We start from the raw sequence: 20299 nt of genomic DNA, 5'->3' as shown, positions 1-20299 counted from the left end.
ATAGCTAAATTCAAGAACATCATCAAAGGTATACAATACTATTGGCTTATCCCCTTGCATCGTTCAAAGGTGCAAGCACTAGTTATAAATTAACACTCAATCCTTCAATTTTCTATAATTAAATTTAGCATGAATGACATCACAAGCCTAACCATTCAATGTGACATCCATGGACATAAAAATAGAGATCTCTGATTCAACCCATAGTGAATTCCATTACAATTAAAAAGACATTAATTGTAGACATTAAACTTTTCTATCAAATACTCTTTTTTTTTGCCATATCATATTTCTCCATAACTCTAGCCTCAACTTCTTTATTGGCACACTTTCAAACTATTATGATATCATATGCAATAAAATGTCCCTTTTTAGCTTATTGTTGGTAGATGTTTAATCCTAGCAGAGTATTTATGTGGAAAGATGGATCGATTTGTTCCCATCCATGTTCCAACATATAAATGATATGTAGATATCTAGCGCTATGAACTCATGATTAAATTGAAAATATGTTTTTAGCATGGAACTCATAAAATTCCACAAAGATATTTTATATTAAAAAACTACTCTAAAGTGAATCATTCAGTTTCATAGATCCAAACATTCCTTTCCTAGTCTCTATTTTCCAACATTGGGCCTTGCCGACTTTATATTTTAAAAAGCACTTATTTCCTAATCTCTAATTAGTCTATTTAGTATTTTGATGGATCACAATATATTTCACTAGGAGTAAAATATTTCTATAGGAGTCAGAGCTCACAATTATGTTTGAATCTATATATTTCATTAAGCATAAATTTTAACTTTAATTTTCATAAATATCACATATTAAAGAAAAATTAGATTTAGAAAAAGTAAGTCAATTTTAACTATTTAATATGTGATGTTTAAACCTATGTTCGATGGGGACATGTCCTTGGTATTTTTTTCCTTGTACCTAGACCTAGACACAAATACCCCTTTTTAATGTCCCCTATGTTGTGTTGAAACATAGATTTTGGGTATCATCTTTGAAATGTAGTTTTGAATTTCCCAGGAAACATGGGTATAGAAATCTGTATAGAGGACTCCACTTCCATCCCTTGACCCCTTTTTCCCAGAATGGTGATTGTTAATAAAAGGGCCAAAAAATATATATTTTTAACTTTATCCCTCCTTTTTGTGGGCCCCACATGGATGCTGGGGAATGATAAAAAAGACAACCTTCTTTTTTTCTTTAAAAACAAAAAAACCCAAGCCTTTTCTTCATTTAGATTTATTTACTAGTTGGGAAGAGGAAGAGGACAACAACAATAGGAAGAGAAGAGTGCATTATAGAGGTGCAAGAGGAGGTTTTACCTTCATTCGTTCTTCATTCTAGGTATGTATTTAGTTTTTTTTTGTTTGTCCAAACTTTATTGTTATTTGTTGTCATTTTTCATTTTTTTCATCACTTTGAAAGGGTGTGTTGAATGAAACATTGAAATGTTTTTTTCATCCCATAACTGGCAATAGTATAATACATTACAAAATCCAAAAATATGACCAGCGATAAAGGTGAGGGAAGTAGTGATAAAATGGACGTTCTCATGCAAGAAACTCAAGTGTCACATTTACAAAGACAGGAAGAAAAAGACCTAGGGCAGCCATGAATGATTCTTCAATTGATATAGATGTCCATGTGGAAGATGCAATGTCCAATCCATTTGAGTGCTCTTCCAAAGCCCTAAAAAAAATGCCAAAGGCTCATACAACCCTAAGAAACCTCTCCTACAATTTTCCACAAAAATAGACAACAATAAGAAAAAAAGCATTTGGGGTAAGTAGGGAATGTAAGTGTCATATATATAAAAAACATTATTTTGGGAGCTACACAAGGGTGTATTGTCATCTTTTATGGATATGTGAGCAAGGGGTGAAATGTTAAAAAAAAAAAATATAGCTAAAGAAAAAACTTGAGGCCAATAGGTTGCATATGGAGGGGGAGACATTGAAAGTAGCGGTGAAATAGCTACCACACCCACACCCACATTCACTCCCACTAGAACTATTGTTAGAGGGAAGGGAAATTCCAAGAGATAAAAATGTGGTTGAATTAGTAAACATACAAGAAAAAGAGAAAGATGAAGAGTCTACCGGAAAATTTCTTTTTTCTCAAGGTATATCATTCCATGTATCTTGTTCCTAATTCTATAGACAGGTGTGCAAAGATATTTATGAACCTATGGTCCCTCATTTATCCACCAGTAGAGACTAAATTATGCACCACTATCCTTAATAAAGAGTGTTCAAAATTAAACATTTTGGTGGAGGATATAAGACAAACATGGATGAAAGATGATTGCTTTATCATCATGCATGGGTTAACTGATATCACACATCAGCTACTCATCAACCTATTATCGCCAGTACAACAGGGGCCTATTTTCTTAGAGCCATTGATTATTAAGGAAAAAGGAAGAATATATCCTTCCAATTTAAAAATTTGAAGGATATTATAGAAGAGGTAGGGGCTTCAAATATTGTGCAAGTAGCCATTGATCTAGTCTGGGTGTGTAAATCAATTGGATTGATAGTAGAAAACACCTATACACACATTTTTAAAACCCCTTTTTGTGTACATGCATTGACTAACACCTTGAAGGACTTTTAGAAAATTGATTGGATAAAGGTTGTGGTCTCAAGGCTACATATGTGCAAATGTTTATTTACAATCATCACACATCTATTGCATCATTTAGGAAATTTTCCAATAAAGAATTCTTCAAGCCCTTTGGACATGAGATATGCTAGCTACTTCATTTTGTTGGAGAGGATGCTTGAGGTTCAAGAGGCCTTACAATCCATGATGGTCAATGCATAGTGGAATAGATGGCATGAATCAAGCATCTCAGATAGAAGAATTGTTAAACAAAGAATCTTGGATGATAACTAGTGGATGACAATGAGGTAAAAAAATAAAATAATTCATATCATAATTTTTATTGATGATTTAATAAAAATATTTTTGATTTAAGAATTTTCTGATTTTTAAAAAAAAGTTGATTTTTCTCACTTGTAATTTTCTTTAATTTGTAAATGCATTTTCTCCTTCATTGACCCTATTGTGCAGATCATTAGATAAATTGATACTAACTCTCCTAGCCTTAGAGAGATTTATGAAACCTTTAATAGCATTCTTGGGCAAGTCAAGCAAGCTATTAGAAACAAGGAACCTACTTTACAGTTCTATGAGGAGTATCTTAAGCACATTGTGATGAAAATGTGGAACACTATGAACACCCCACTTCATATCCATCTGGTGATGAGGAGGTGAGTCAAAATTCTATTTAAGATTTCTAATTTTTTAATACATGTCTTTTATATTTTAATTTTATATTTAAAGTTTCTAAATTCTAACTTCTAAATTTATTTTTGTTCAATATAGGTGAAGGAGGGCTTCTTCAAGGCCCCTTCAAAAATGTATAATTCAAAGGATGTTACAAAAATTTGTGGGCAATGGCTTGAATTTTCCATATTGTGGTACAACTTTTGGTAGACTAGAGGTGAGGACATATAGAGATACATCAACTCAAAGGGACCTGATTGGATGGTGGACATGGCATGGTAGAGATGCTCCTAAGCTGAAAGCTCTTGCCATTTGTATTCTTTCATAGGTTGTGAGTTCCTTTGCTACATAGAGAAATTGGTCTACATATAAAATCATCCCATCAGTCAAGAGGAATAACCTTACCTCTGGATGATCGAAGAAGCTTGTGGTTGTTCACAAAGTATTGTGACTACATGAGCAGTGGAGTCTTGAGTATCGATAGACTCCAATACTATGTTGGGATGTTAATCCCAAGGATGCATTGTAGATTGATGAGGATGACATACCTTCACGGCTACTTGGTGTTCCATTGGATGAGGACTCTTTGCTTGTTCCTACTAGTGATTCAAAGGAAGATGTTGGCACTAATATTGATTGTGATCTATAGATTTAGATTCATAAAGGACATCCATATATTTGGTTTTGTGCTTTATAGATACTCGTATATGTTATTGATTTTGATTATCATGGAGTTGAACATCTCATTTAGACTTCTAGCATTTAGTATTTACTTTGTCATTATGTCATTTTGGTGTCATGCATGATACATTGATAATTCGAGCCTTTGGGTATTTTTCTCTATATGTATGTGATATTCAGATATATCATATATCATATATCATATTGTCATTTGAATCTTGATATTTTTAAATTTCCATGTGTTTATCTTCTAAAATGTTTGTGTCTACGGTGAATGATTTATCAATGTTATGATATGCATATATGAATTTTGTCTCTACTACTCTCTATATAAAAAATCCCCTATGTTTTTAAATTGCTGCCCCCTCAAGTCTTGTCCCTTAAATTTTGGCATTGACTCATACTGGTACTAGAAACACTAATTCGTCCCCTAAAACATCCCCATCCTAGAAACTCCATGAAGCATACGTTTAAATGTCTGCTTTATTTTCTTGACAGTTGAACATGTACACACAACTTGCAGTTGCATTGAATACAATCAACTTAATAATTGTTTCTTAAACAATTTCTCAGTACTAATTAAATGCATAATTAGATTGCACATCTAGTCATCTATTAAAGAATAATAATTTTGAGTGTAGATTATTGCTTAATAATGGATAGAGTAGGCCATCAATTAGTAGTCTGCATATCCAAAAATGCAAAACTTGCACTTGCTATGATGACAATGATTGGAGTAGCTTCCATAATGAGATTTTTCATTGTTGAGATCAACATACTTTCCTTTACAAGAGCTGAATCCATAACCGCATGCATGCCCACATTTCCCACAGTTGGATGAATTAGAAGTAACATCAACACAATATTGCTTGGAGTAACACTTGCATTTTCCATGTGTAAACCCATGAGCACGAGCATAATTTGAACATATCCCCTCATCACTTCCACACCAATCATTTTTATTCTTCTTAACATGGCTATTGAGAAATCTAGAGTTCATGAATTCTTTGCCCTCACATCCAATATTCATGCTCAGAATTGTAAGTACAAGCATTGAAAAAATCCATAACTTGATTTTGACCTCCATTGTTGCTCACCAAGATACACACAAGATCACTAATAAAAAGAGTTCCAAAACAAGCAAGAGTAAAATTTAAAAAATCCAACTTTTTATTTCTAGTGCTTGTAATGGCTCACAAAAACTTGGATTTTACTAGGAAACGAATAATCAAAATGAAAATTTCATCAAATTAAAGTTGTTTTGTAACCTTTAGTAGTGTGTTTTGTAATCTTTAATAGGGTTGGCTCCTAACATGGGTCACTTCAAAAGAGTGAAAAATAGTAACTAGTTACATTGGTGGTTTTTCCCAAATTGGGGTTCCATGTTAAATCCTGGTGTCTCATGTGTTCATGTTATTTCTTTCATGCTTGCAAGTAATTACTAATAACATCTTAAGATATATTAAATTAATACACACTTTCTATTTACCGAGTTACAACAATTTATGTATATTTATTGAGTATCAACAGTAATATGTTTTATTGGTCTGGATTTTAATTGACATCTAAGGGATCTAGGATTTATTTTAGTAGTAATTAATTCACCCATCCCCTCTAAGTTACTCCTCTTATATTTCCAACAATTGGTATCAAAGCATTTAGTTCTTGCAGAGAAGGATTCAAGGACCTAAGCTAACGATCAGGATGTCTTACAAGAGAGAGATTCCAAAGCTGAATAGAGACAACTTTGTAGCATGGAAAGGACTTATGAGGCTTCATCTGGTTACCATCAGTGATTTAGGATGAAAATATCTTGATGAAGAATATAAAACTCTCATTGGAACATTATCAGTTGAAGATATTGCAAAGAAGAAGAACAATAACATCATGATGATTGACATTACATTTGCTCTCAGTTATGCTAAATTTGATGAGGTCAAAGATTGTAAAACTACTTTTGATATGTGGAAAAAAATGAAATAAATCTATGGAGGAGATGAAAATGTAAGAAGAGCCAAAGCAAAAAGCCTTAGAGGACAATTTGATCAAATGAGAATGAGAGAAGATGAAAAGGTTGCAAAATATGTGGAAAGAATCAAAGCTAGTGTTAGTGCAATCAGAGCATCTAGAGGAGAAATCAAAGAAGAAACTATTGTAAGTAAAGTACTCAGAACTTTGCTTCCTATCTATGCAATTAGAGTATCTACTATTCAAGAAAAGAGATGTGATCCAAATAACAAGATAGGCTTGGATGCCCTAGTAGGAAGATTGATAGCTTTTGACCTAGACAGCTTTGACAATTATGTTCCTACTTCCAAGAATATTGAGGCTACCTTTGAAGCTAAACTCTCACTCAAAGAAAAAGGCAAGAAAACAAAAGATAATCAATTAGAAAGTTAGGAAGAAACTGAAGAAATTTTAGACATTGATCTTGAAATTTTTGAAGCTCTACTTACAAAGAAATATTCTAGGATTAGAGGAAAGTACAAAGGTAAAATCCCTCTAATATATTTTTCTTGTGAAGAAATTGGTCATATTGCTGCTAGGTGTCCAAACAAATAAGGAAAGAAGAAAAGCCACAAGTACAAAAGCAAAAAGGAATTCAAAGGTCACAAATTTTAGAAAGGAAAAGGTAAGAAATTTTTTTTTATGGCTAAAGATTCTGATAATAGTGAAGATGAAATAGAGTATATTGTTGTAAAAGATGAATATGATGATGGAGGAGATAAGATGGCACTTGTCTCTCATGTTAGAAAAAATGACAAATGGATCATAGATAGTGGATGTTCTCACCATATGACTAGAGACAAAACAATTTTTGACAATTTTGAACACTATGATGGAGGCAGTGTAAGGTTTGGAAACAATGAACCTTGTTGCATAAAAGGAAAAGGCTGTATCTCATTAACCAATGAACTTGTATGTGATAATGCCTATTGGGTTGAAGGACTAAAACATAATTTGTTGAGTGTGGTACAACTGAACAACATAGGATTCAAGGTAGAATTCATGAATGGCAAGGCAAGACTACTGGATAACCAAGGAAATCTGATTGGATCAAGTAGGCAAACAAAAGCTAACCTATTTTATCTTGATCTTGATGATTGTTCATGTTTCATTTCTCAAGTAGAAGAAAGCTAGTTATGGCACAGAAGACTATGTCATGTAAACTTTGATAATATGATCGAGATTAGCAAACTTAGAAGAGTAAGAGGTCTTCATAGTTTAATGAAACCTAATGTTGGATTATGCAAGAATTGCCAAATTGGTAAAATGGGAAAGACTAGTTTTAAAAGAAAAAACTATCAGTCAGAATATGTCTTGGAAATTATGCATACTGATTTGTGTGGACCCATTGGAATAGAAACCTATAGTAGAGAACCATTTTTCATTCTTTTTGTTGATGACTATTCTAGAAGGATGAATCTTATGTATCTAAAAGAAAAATCAGAAGCTTTTGAGAAATTCAAATGATATCTGGCTAGAGTAGAAAAAGAAACTAGAAAAAGATTGAAATGCTTGAGATCAGATAGAGGTGGTGAATTCATCTCAAATGAATTCAACAAATTCTGCATTGAAAGAGGAATTAAAAGACAAGTATCAGCCCGTGGCACTCCTAAGAAAAATGGAATAGCTGAATGAAGAAATAGATCCATCATGGATTGTGCAAGGACAATAATGATTGAGAAGAGTGTTGCTATCAAATACTAGAAGGAAGCTATCAGCACTACAATGCATACTTTGAACCAAGTTTAGTTGAAGAAGGACTCAAACAAAACTCCCTATGAACTATGGTATGGCTACAAACCCAATGTAAGTTACTTGAAAGTATTTGGTAGTAAATGTTATATCTTGAAAGAATCCAGAAAAGGAAAATTTGATGTAAAAGGTGATGAAGGTATATTTCTAGGATATTCTTGCAAAAGTAAAGCATACAAAAGTCTAAATTTGTTACTCACAAAATCATAGAAAGTGCACATGTGAGAATTAACGAGTTTGTAGAAAAGACTAAAGAAGAAAGCAAACAAGAGCCAAAATATTATAGAAGATTTGTCTACTATGAACTTGATACATTTCCAAACAGACTTGACAAAAAAGAGACTTCATCTCCTGAGTTGTCTAAATCTCCAACAATTATCGAGTTGCAGGAAGTGCAAACTGAGTCACAGGGACCCAAGTCACAATTAGAGGCTACCAAGTTCATGCATACCAAGTTTGAAGAACCCAAGCCATAGTAAGAAGGACTCAAGCCAAAAGTTGAGACTCAAAATGAAGACATCACAATCTATTCAAAAGTCAAAGAACCTATATTGGCTAAATATGTCAAAAGGCATCATGCACCTCATCAAATCATTGGAGACAAATTAGATGGAACAATGATAAGAAGAAAAATAAAAGGTACATGTTTACTTGTTGAATTTAAACGTAGAAGTGTCAATGATGCATTGTAAAATGAAACTTCGATTGAGGCCATGAATGTAGAAATAGAACAAATAGAAAAGAATAAAACTTGGACTCTTGTACCTAGGCCCAAAGATAAAAATTTTATTGGTGCAAAGTGGGTATTCAGAAATAAGCTGAATGAAGATGGAAACGTGTCAAGAAAGAAATCAAGGTTGGTATGTGAAGGCTATTCTCAAGAAGAAGGTATTGATTATGGTGAAACTTTTGCCCCTGTTGCAAGATTTGAAGGTGTTAGGACTTTACCGGCTTATGTAGCTCACAAAGGATTCAAAGTATATCAAATGGATGTTAAATCTACACTCTTAAATGGAATTCTTGACGAGGAAGTCTACATTAAACAACTAGAAGGTTTTTTTGATCTAGACAAAAGGGATATGGTCTACAAATTACACAAAGCCCTATATGGTCTAAAACAAGCTCCTAAAGCCTGGTATGGAAGACTACATAGCTATTTGATGTAGATTGCTTTTCAAAGAACAAATGATAACAATAGACTATATATCAAGGAAGGACCAGATAAGAAGATTGTGTTGGTAGAAATATTTGTGGATGATACTTAATTCACAAGGAATGACGACTAATGCAAAGAATTTTTAGAAGAAATGAATAAAGAATTTGAAATGTCCATGCTTGGTGAAATAAAATTCTTTGTTAGATTGTAGATACAATAGAATAGAAATGGTATCTATATCACTCAATCTAAGTATATCAAAGAGATACTCAAGAAATTTGGAATGGAGGATTCAAAACCAATTGGAACTCTCATGTGTAATGGACTTAAGCTTACCAAAGATGATGATTCCAAAGAAGTAGACCAGACCAAGATATAGATTAATGATTGGGAAATTACAGTGTGTGGTACATAAAAGGCCTAATATTGCCTTAGCAGTTGTGATAGTGGCAAGATTCTCAGCTAAACTCAGAGAAAAACACATGATTGCAATAAAAAGAATCTTAAGATATCTTAAAGGTACTGGAGACTATGGCTTATGGTACAAACTTGGAGGTAACCTTGACTTAAAAGTATTTACTGATGTTGATTGGGTAGGAAATCTTGATGATAGAAAGAGCACCAGTGGTGGACCATTTTTTCTTGGTAAAAGGATGGTATCTTGGACAAGCAAGAAGCACAACTGCACATCTCAATCCACAACATAAGTAGAATATGTAGCAGCAGTAGTGAATTGCTCTAACATTGTTTGGGTCAAACAGTTGTTATAAATTAACACTCACTCCTTCAATTTTCTATAATTAACACTCAATCCTTCAATTTTCTATAATTAAATTTAGCATGAATGACATCACAACCCTAGCCATTCAATGTGACATCCATGGACATAAAAATAGAGATTTTTGATTCAACCCATAGTGAATTCCATTACAATTAAAAAGACATTAATTGTAGACATTAAACTTTTCTATCAAATACTCTCTTTTTTTTCCATATCATATTTCTCCACAACTCTAGCCTCAACTTCTTTATTGGCACACTTTCAAACTATTATGATATCATATGCAATAAAATATCCCTTTTTAGCTTATTGTTGGTAGATGTTTAATCTTGAAAGATGGATCGATTTGCTCCCATCCATGTTCCAACATATAAGTGATATGTAGATATCTAGCACTATGAACTCATGATTAAATTGAAAATATGTTTTTAGCATGGAACTCATAACATTCCACAAAGATATTTTATATTAAAAAACTACTCTTAAGTGAATCATTCAGTTTCATAGATCCAAACATTCCTTTCCTAGTCTCTATTTTCCAACATTGGGCCTTGCTGACTTTATACAAAAAAAAGCACTTATTTCCTAATCTCTAATTAGTATATTCAATATTTTGATGGATCACAATATATTTCACTAGGAGTAAAATATTTTTATAGGAGTTAGAGCTCACAATTATGTTTGAATCTATATATTTCATTAAGCATAAATTTTAACTTTAATTTTCATAAATATCACATATTAAAGAAAAATTAGATTTAGAAAATGTAAGTCAATTTTAACTATTTAATATGTAATGTTTAAACCTATGTTCGATGGGGACATGTCCTTGGTATTTTTTTCCTTGTACTTGTACCTAGACACAGATACCCCTTTTTAATGTCCCCTATGTTGTGTCGAAACATAGATTTTGGGTATCATCTTTGAAATGTAGTTTTGAATTTCCCAGGAAACATGGGTATACAAATCTGTATCGAGCACTCCACTCCCATCCCTTGACCCCTTTTTCCCAGAATGGTGATTGTTAGTAAAAGTGCCAAAAAATATATATTTTTAACTTTATCCCTCCTTTTTGTGGGCCCACATGGATGCTGGGGAACGATAAAAAAGACAACCTTCTTTTTTGCTTTAAAAAAACAAACCCAAGTCTTTTCTTCATTTAGATTTATTTGCTAGTTGGGAAGAGGAAGAGGACAAAAACAATAGGAAGAGAAGAGTGCATTATAGAGGTGCAAGAGGAGGTTTTACCTTCATTCCTTCTTCATTCTAGGTATGTATTTAGTTTTCTTTTTGTTTGTCCAAACTTTATTGTTATTTGTTGTCATTTTTCATTTTTTTCATCACTTTGAGAGGGTGTGTTGAATGAAACATTGAAATATTTTTTTCTTCCCATACATGGCAATAGTATAATACATTACAAAATCCAAAAATACGACCAGCGATAAGGGTGAGGGAATTAGTGATAACATGGATGTTCTCATGCAAGAAACTCAAGTGTTACATTTACAAAGAATGGAAGAAAAAGACCTAGGGCAGCCATGGATGATTCTTCAATTGATATAGATGTCCATGTGGAAGATGCAATGTCCAATCCATTTGAGTGCCTTTCCAAAGCCCTAAAAAAGATGCCAAAGGCTCATACAACCCTAAGAAACTTCTCCTACAATTTTCCACAAAAGTAGACAACAATAAGAAAAAAACATTTGGGGTAAGTAAGGAATGTAAGTGTCATATATATAAGAAACATTATTTTGGGAGCTACACAAGGGTGTATTATCATCTTTTATGGATATGTGAGAAAGGGGTGAAATGTTACAAAAACAAATACAGCTAAAGAAAAAACTTGAGGCCAATAGGTTGCATATAGAGGGGGAGACATTGAAAGTAGGGGTGAAATAGCTACCACACCCACACCCACATTCACTCCCACTAGAACTATTGTTAAAGGGAAGGGAAATTCCAAGAGATAAAATTTTTGCTGAATTAGTAAACATGCAAGAAAAAGAGAAAGATGAAGAGTCTATTGGAAAATTTCTTTTTTCTCAAGGTATATCATTCCATGTATCTTGTCCCTTATTATATAGACAGGTGTGCAAAGATATTTATGAACTTATGGTCCCTCATTTATCCACCAGTAGAGACTAAATTATGCACCACTATCCTTAATAAAGAATACTCAAAATTAAACATTTTGGTGGAGGATATAAGGCAAACATGGATAAGAGATGATTGCTTTATCATCATGGATGGGTTAACTGGTATCACACATCAGCTACTCATCAACCTATTATCACTAGTACAACAAGGGCCTATTTTCTTAGAGCCATTGATTGTTAAGGAAAAAGTAAGAATGTATCCTTCCAATTTCATAATTTGAAGGATATTATAGAAGAGGTAGCGGCTTCAAATATTGTGCAAGTAGCCATTGATCTAGTCTAGGTTTGTAAATCAGTTGGATTGATAGTAGAAAACACCTATACATGCATTTTTAAAACCCCTTTTTGTGTACATGCATTGAATAACACCTTGAAGGACTTTTAGAAAATTTATTGGATAAAGGTTGTGGTCTCAAGGCTAAATATGTGCAAATGTTTATTTACAATCATCACACATCTATTGCATCATTTAGGAAATTTTCCAGTAAAGAATTCTTCAAGCTCGTGGACATGAGATATGCTAGCTACTTCATTTTGTTGGAGAGGATGCTTGAGGTTCAAGAGGCCTTACAATCCATGATGGTCAATGCATAGTGGAATAGATGGCATGAATCAAGCATCTCAGATAGAAGAATTGTTAAACAAAGAATCTTGGATGATAACTAGTGGACGACAATGAGGTAAAAAAATTAAATAATTCACATCATAATTGTTATTGGTGATTTAATAAAAATATTTTTGATTTAAGAATTTTCTGATTTTTAAAAAATTGTGATGTTTCTCACTTGTAATTTTCTTTAATTTGTAAATGCATTTTCTCCTTCATTGACCCTATTGTGTAGCTCATTAGATAAATTGATACTAACTCTCCTAGCCTTAGAGAGATTTATGAAACCTTTAATAGAATTCTTGGGCAAGTCAAGCAAGATATTAGAAACAAGGAACCTACTTTTGAGTTCTATGAGGAGTATCTTAAGCACATTGTGATGAAAACATGGAACACTATGAACACCCCACTTCATATCCATCTAGTGATGTGGAGGTGAGTCAAAATTCTAATTAAGATTTCTGATTTTTTAATACATGTCTTTTATATTTTAATTTTATATTTAAAGTTTCTAAATTCTAACTTCTAAATTTATTTTTGTTCAATATAGGTGAAGGAGTGCTTCTTCAAGGCCCCTTCAAAAATGTATAATTCAAAGGATGTTGCAAAAATTTGCTAGAAATGGATTGAATTTTCCATATTGTGGTACAACTTTTGGTAGACTAGAGGTGAGGACATATAGAGATACATTAACTCAAAGGGACCTAATTGGATAGTGGACATGGCATGGTAGAGATGCTCCTAAGCTGAAAGCTCTTACCATTTGTATTCTTTCATAGGTTGTGAGTTTCTTTGCTACATAGAGAAATTGGTCTACATATAACATCGTCCAATCAGTCAAGAGGAATAACCTTACCTCTGGATGATCAAAGAAGCTTGTGGTTGTTCACAAAGTATTGTGACCACATGAGCAACAGAGTCTTGAGTATCAATAGACTCCAACACTATGTTGGGATGTTATTCCCAAGGATGCATTGTAGATTGATGAGGATGACACACCTCCAGGGCTATTTGGTGTTCCATTGGATGAGTAGTCTTTTCTTGTTCCTACTAGTGATTCAAAGGAAGATGTTGGCACTAATATTGATTGTGATCTATAGATTTGGATTCATAAATGACATCCATATATTTGTTTTTGTGCTTTATAGATACTCATATGGGCATATGCACCGAGTTGTGGTGCCAAAAAGGTGACAAGGAAATTTTTTTTTCCTATTTTAAAAAGTGTGTATGCACTATAGCATGCACGTGCTATGGCTTGGGCAACCCAAGCCATAGCGCGTGCGCACTATAGTGCGTACACACTTTAAAAAAATAAAAAGTATATATGATGGGCTACAAACCCGCAACCCATCATTTTCATCAGCATTTTCTTCTAATCCTATAGCGAGCAGTGCGTACGCTAGTTGAAGACTCAACATTTGCACCACCATTTGCCAAAATGCCTCCTCGTCGACAAAATCGAAGACCACAAGCGCACCCACGATGACGCCGTAAGTGATATAAACCTAACTTTGCATTGTTTGATATATTTTTCATATTGTTTTGTAAGTTTTTTATATTCTTTTGTAGGGTTTTTACAAATTTCATTTAGATTTGTTTATTTATTTGAATTTGAATTGATTTTTTATTAGGAAATGTTCATAATCAACCAGAAAATCCACAAGAACATCAAAACCCTCAAGAACCCCAAAACCAAAACCCTCCTCAAGAAGAAGAACAAATTCCACAACCCGAACCAATTGCAAGACCTCCACCAGGCACAAAAGAAAATATAAGAAATGAAATAAAGAGAGGCAAAACTGAATTAGAAGGAATCATCGCTTGGTTGAAAGAATCCGGACAAACCAATCCAATGAGGGCTCAATTGGCATTATCCCTCGAATCCATTAACACTCAGATAGCCTCAGTTAGTGGTCAGTTAGATATTTTGCGGGCTAAGAGGGATGAACAAAAAAGATTTTATGGAAATAAATTGTCATATGAAGATGTTAGAAAAAAGGAAATACCAAAAGGTAGTATATGTGCATTATTTAGAAAACCCGGTGAGCAAAATATTGTTAGAGAGGGTACTAAATGATTCCCCATCCATGGGTGCATACATGATGCTATTAAAAATAATTTTTGGGATAGATGGTGGATGGTTTTTGATGCCCCTCCTTGCAACAATCACAAGGTCCCCATGTATTTTTTGAAGAAATTATATTGTGAGTTTGTCCTTGGGGAGATCTCCAATTATTTTAATATGTTAGACTCCTAGAGTAGAGGTGGGGGGTCATCATTTGAGAGGCCAGGAGCACGTTATGACCCTAATGTGGTTAGGGCAGCCGTGGTCCATCCACAACGCGAGCATGTGATTATTCCTTCAGTTGTGAAGGAACATGTAGAGGCCAGCACTCTAGGGACCATTAATGCTTTGACACAGACCCTCATCCATTCCACAAGCCCATTAGTTGAGGGGGAGCCTTCTATACATCGTGGTCACATGTGCACTTCATGCAGATCCCTATGCACATTTGGCACTCATGTCGGAGATGGTGCAGATGATGGGCTTGTCACTGATCAGTTCCTGAATGAGACATTTTGCATTGACACACAGGTAAATTACTAATTTGATCACATTTCATACATATAGTGAATGATTAATTAATTAGGATTTATTGACATTGTTCAAAATTTAGGGTCAAAGTGTTCCTGAGCCTAGCAGCGATCCTCCAGGCCTATTTGTTGTCCCTTCGACGAGTCCTGAGGTATGTATCAATTTAATCATTTTAATTAATATATATATTTATTATGTAATCATATTAAGGATTGACCAAAAAAAATATGCATGTGCATCAGTTCTCCACATGACCCTCAACCTTTACCACAGACGTAGAGCAGATACATCATACGAGCTTCACATAGGTACAATTGTTTCATGTTAATTTAATTCATTTGATTATATTTATTCCATGTTTCATGTTAGATATAACGTGTATTGTATGACATGTAGCTCATGATGTTGGACACACTTCCTTATCTACGACAATCTGTTGATAGAGGAGTGGTCGCAGTTGTGGCTAGCTCACAGCCACTGACGGAGGTATGAAAGAATTTTCTTCGTTTTAGTTGTTGTTTATAATAGTTAATCTCAAAATTTCTAATATTATTTATAAGTGAATATATTTATTGAATTTTTGTAGGGTCTTGTCACGCCTGATCGTACACGAGCATTTGAGGTGGACTTACAGAGTGACTATGATGGGAACACAACCCAAGAACAGAATGGACACAACAGAAAAGGGAAATTATATTAACTGAGAAAATAAGCTAGTACAAGTAGTACAGAGAAAATAAACTTTAGAACATGCCCTAAGGGCTTACAATAGCATAAATCTAGAGAATATTTCTCCTTTTAGCACCTCCTCTCAAACTCCACTCCGAACTGCCTTTTACAATGCCAGAAATCTCCTTAAATAGACCCCAGAGGGTTAAGGACTAAGAGTACATTCTAGAAAGTTCTAGTAGGCATCCACCGACAAAATATAAGGTTTCAAAAGCTGCGTTAGAAGTCGGTGCAAATCTACAAGAATCCAGAAATGGTAACCGAACTTCCGGGAGGCATAACTTCTGAACTGTAGCTTCGATTGATGAACCTTTTACATTTTCGGAAAGCTCTCAAAGTGCTCTATAGCCCTATGGACAAGCTTTTCTAGTCCCCCAATTTTTGACCCTTTTTGAGGTCATTTAATGCCCCAAACCTGACTTTGAAGCATTCTTAGGAGGTCTCCAAAACTCAAAAAACTGCAATAACTTTCAAACCGTGGGGCCTATTGACCTGATTCTTTTTCTGGAATGCTCTAAATCATGATTACATTCATCTGGCCAATTCACACCTTCTAGTTTACCAAAATGATGGCCCAAATACATGCTCCTATTTTTTTGGGATTTCCAAATGCACTGATAGTTGAACTATGAGAGCTGGAACCTTTATTTGAACCAAATGGGTATCCAAAAATGTAAAGACATGAAACAGAAACTAAGTCTAGGTACATTTTTTTGGGTGACATAGGATTGCCCTTATACCTCTAGATGCTCTTGCATCAGACACCCAGGGTAGATTGAAAAGTGACCCTATCACTTTATGGATGGTAGAGGAAATCCCAAATGGGAAACCTCAGCTGCTGAAAACCAAGTTGAGTCCTCGATTGGCGTCCTTTCCATTTGACCAAATACTCTTCATACTGCCTATTTCTGGTACTCCTACCCACATGATGATCTAGAATGTCTTTTATCTCCTCCTTCTTAGAAGCAGGAATCGGACATGGCTCTAACACCAGCCCCTCATCTGCACCATCATCATGATACTCTGTTAAATCTAGAATGTTGAAAATGGGAGAAATTTGAATGCCATCTGGCAACTCTACTTCATATGCATTTCCTGAGTCATGTTTCTTCAAAATTTTGCAGGGGCCAAATTTCTTCATTTTCAGCTTGTTGTAAGTACCGGCTGGAAATATTTCTTTTCATAAGTGTACCATGACTAAATCTCCTACTTGGAATTCCTCATGTCTTCTCCTTTGATCAGCCCTAGCTTTATACTCTTGATTCATCTTGGTTATGTGTGCCTGAACCTCCTCATGTAGACGCTTGATATGTTCAGCAAATTCCTTAGCTTTAGCACTTGTCCTCTCCCCTTGTTCTATCTTCCTCAGCTCTGGTGCAGTCCTTGGGCTATTCCCATATACAATTTGGAATGGTGATTTTCCAGTACTCCTATTTATAGAGTTATTATAAGCAAGTTTTGCCTATGGTAGAATCAAATCCCATCCCTTGGGCTTATCCCCAACTAAACATCTTAGCAAATTTCCTAGACTTTTGTTTACCACTTCTGTTTGGCCATCAGTCTGCGGGTGATGCGTGGAACTGAATTTCAAGTCTGTTCTCAACTTTTTCCACAATGTCCTCCAGAAATACCCCACAAATTTAGTGTCTCTGTCAAAAACTATACTCCTTGGAAGACCATGTAGTCTTACCACCTCTTTGAAAAACAAGTCTGCAATATGGACAGCATCATGAGTTTTGTGGCATGGAATGAAATGTGCCATTTTGGAGAACCTATCAACCACCACGAATACTGAGTCATTACCCCTTTGTGTCCTTGGCAATCCAAGAACAAAATCCATACTTATGTCCTCCCATGGCCTTGATGGAACAGGCAATGGCTGATATAGACCAGTATTGTGACTAAACCCCTTGGCAACTTGACAAACTTGGCAACTTTGTACGAACTTCTTCACATCCTGTGAAATTTGAGGCCAAAAATAATGTTCTCTAAGAATGGCAATGGTCTTATCTCACCAAAATGTCCTGCCATCCCTCCACTGTGTTTCTGCTTAATCAAATTTTCCCTCATGGAACTCCTTGGAATGCACAATTGACTACCTTTGAACAACATGCCATCCTGAATCAAATAATCTAACCACTTGGTTCTATCTATAGCAACAGGCTCTTTACAAGCTTTCCATGCTTTAGCAAAATCAAGATCCTCGGGGTACAAATTCTTGAGTTCATCAAACCCAACTACTTCAACCTGCATTACTATAAGCAGTGACTGTCTCCTACTTAGTGCATCTGCAACCCTGTTAGATTTTCCACTTCTATGCTTCAACACAAATGTATAACTCTGCAAGAATTCTACCCACTTCATATGCCTCTGATTCAATTTACCTTGGCTATTTAGGTACAACAATGCCTGATGATCAGTATACAAAAAAATTCCTTTGGTAATAAATAGTGCCTCCATTTCTTTAAGGCCTGAACTATTGCATAGAACTCTTGATCATAAATAGAATACTTCTTCTTTGCATCATTCAATTTTTCACTAAAATATGCAATAGGCTTACCTTCTTGGCTTAATACAGCCCCAATAGCGCTGCCACTAGCATCACAATCCACCTGGAAAACTTTTCTAAAATCTAGATGTGCCAACACAGGCTGTTTTGTCACCTTCTGCTTCAGCAATTCAAAACTTCTCGTAGTTGTTACAGTCCATTTGAACTCTTTTCTATCCCCTCTTATTGTATCAGTTAGGGGTGCACATATGCCACTGAAATTCTTAATAAACTTCCTGTAAAAACTAACCAGACCATGAAATGATCTTACCTCAGTAGCAGACCTTGGAGTAGGCCATTCCAAGATGGCTTTTACCTTCTCTAGATCCATTTTGAGACCTTCATGTGATATAACAAACCCCGAATAGACTAACTCCCTTTTTGCAAAGATACACTTCTTCAGATTAATTAACAGTTTCTCTTCCCTTAGCCTTTCAAGGACACTACGAATATGTAGTAAATGTTCTTCCAAAGTCTTGCTGAAAATTAAAATATCATCCAAATAGACAATAAAAAATTTTCCCAAGAACTTCTTAAGTACCTCATTCATGAGCCGCATGAAGGTGCTTGGGGCGTTCGTCAATCCAAAGGGCATGACTAACCACTCATAAAGACCCTCCTTGGTCTTGAAGGCTATTTTCCACTCATCTCCTTCTCAAATCCATATTTGATGATAGCCACTCTTTAGATCTATCTTTGTGAAGTACTGAGCTCCACTCAAGCAGTCCATAAGATCATCCATCCTTGGTAAAGGAAACTGGTACTTGATGGTTATCCTATTTATAGCTCGAGAATCTGTACACATCCTCCACTCTCCATCCTTCTTTGGTGTGAGTAATACAGGCACTGCACATGGACTCAGGCTCTCTCGAATCAAGCCCTTCCTCAATAGCTCCTGAACCTATCTATTTAGCTCCTCTGTTTCAGTAGGAGTCATCCTGTGAGCAGCCTTGTTAGGCAAACTAGCTCCTGGAATCAAATCTATCTGATGACTGATTTGCCTTACTGGTGGCAATCCATTTGGAACATTATCAGAGATAATATCTCCAAATTCCCCTAGTAAATCTGAAACTTCAAATGGTATTTCACTACTACCTTCTTTATCTTTCCTAGGAATCAAAGCATAGCACATATGCTGATGTTTCATGCCATCTAAGAACTTCCTTCCATCAACAAGACAAATCCTAGCACTGCTACATACCTTTTCACCTTCCTTTTTCATGGGCTTCAATTTGTGGCGAACTCCATCCTTTGTCAGAGAGTATGTGTTTGCATGTCCATCATGTATTGCATGTCTATCAAACTGCCATGGTCTACCCAACAATAGATGGCAAACATCCATTGAAATAATGTCATAGAGAACTTCATCATGGTAACTCCCAATTTTGAATTTTACTAAACATTGTTCACTTACCAGGACCTTATGATCATCTTTTACCCAAGAAATCCGATAGGGCTAGGGATGTTTCTCCCTCTTGAGCTTCAGCTTAGAGACCATCTCTTCTGATACCAAGTTATCAGTGCTACCACCATCAATGATCAAATCACAACATTTATCCTCACACTTGCATCTGGTACGGAACAAACTCCTCCGTTGTCCTAGTTCATTCTCACCACTTGGTAGGACTCTTTCATTTACCAAGGTCTCTCCTCTTTCTGCATCCTCTGAATGTGATGATTGTGCATCCTCATCCACATGAGCAACCCTAGCTTGGCCCTCAGCTCTCCTATCTGTCCTTCCCTGTCGTTGAGGGCATTCAAAGGCACGATGACCTTCTTCATTGCAATGGAAATAGGTACCACGAAAGCCTCCTCTTCCTTGTCCACGTCCTCTACCTCTTCCTCTTTAATTTCTAAAGTCTTGATCATGGGAGCGGTTGAAACCCTCATTCCTCTGGTTTCTGCTAGTACCCACATCTTCAATTTTCTTTTGGGTTTCATTGCGGCCTCCAGATGATCTACCGCTTCCCCTTCCT

The sequence above is a fragment of the Cupressus sempervirens genome, chromosome 3 (assembly GCF_028749045.1).
Source record: "Cupressus sempervirens isolate cs-2001-9-10 chromosome 3, ASM2874904v1, whole genome shotgun sequence".
NCBI classification, from domain to species: domain Eukaryota; kingdom Viridiplantae; phylum Streptophyta; class Pinopsida; order Cupressales; family Cupressaceae; genus Cupressus; species Cupressus sempervirens.
Note: the sequence above shows the minus strand (reverse complement) of the source record.